Here is a 901-nt window from a genome sequence, read left to right as displayed (position 1 = left end):
ATATATATATTTGGCGGAAACTGCTATAAAAACACCAGAATATGCTGAGAATTTTTATTTAATTCCGGAAAATTGAATCACAGAAGAATACTGCTGAGAATCTTTTTCGAAAAGTTGAGATCATAACGTGCGTTGAGATAATTAGGAACAAATATAGGCGCATAAATACAATTTTAGTCTAAGTTTTTTTATGTTTCAGACAAAATAATATACAAATTTTCATAATTACTGCGAAGGAATTACTATTTCAATCAGTATTTCTCTTTTTTTCTTTTTCTGTAGGGTATTGTGGTGCTTCCTAGTATACACAAACCATATTCCTAAGATCTATTGCTTTGCTTGTAGGTATACAATATTAGTTTTCCTTGGAAAGCAGTTTTTGCTGCCTTACTAAAGAAAACTTACAGTTCGTAGCCAGAAGCGTTTACACACGTAGACAGGCATACATACGCAAACAGAAGTCCATACAAACGTGTAGACACGTACATAAACATACAAACAAACACACACACACATGCACGCACACGTAGACACTCAAACATAGACTCACACAGACTGATATACAGACTTATTTATATGTGTATACATAGATTAGATAGATAGCTAACTAACTATCAAGATAGATAGATAGATACATATATACATACATACATACATACATACGTACGTACATACATACATACATGCATACACACACACATACACAGACAGTTGTAGACAAGCACATTCCTATATGCGCACACCTGATTACAAGAGAAAGAGTTTATTTCGAATGAACTGCCGATCAATAAGAACATTTCGATAGGTTCTAGGATCTATATTTTCTACTTTCTCTCATATTCACAATCTCTCTCTCTCTCTCTCTCTCTCTCTCTCTCTCTCTCTCTCTCTCTCTCTCTCT

At 34.0% G+C, this 901-nt stretch overlaps 1 long non-coding RNA gene across 1 annotated transcript in view; it reads left to right on the top strand.

Moving 5' to 3' along the window:
* The window catches only part of LOC128249818 (uncharacterized), a 254783-nt gene that overhangs the window by 107218 nt on the left and 146664 nt on the right, over positions 1-901 (top strand). The window lies entirely within an intron of this gene.

The sequence above is a fragment of the Octopus bimaculoides genome, chromosome 18 (assembly GCF_001194135.2).
Source record: "Octopus bimaculoides isolate UCB-OBI-ISO-001 chromosome 18, ASM119413v2, whole genome shotgun sequence".
Classification (NCBI taxonomy): domain Eukaryota; kingdom Metazoa; phylum Mollusca; class Cephalopoda; order Octopoda; family Octopodidae; genus Octopus; species Octopus bimaculoides.
Note: the sequence above shows the minus strand (reverse complement) of the source record. Positions and strands in the feature narration are given on the sequence as shown.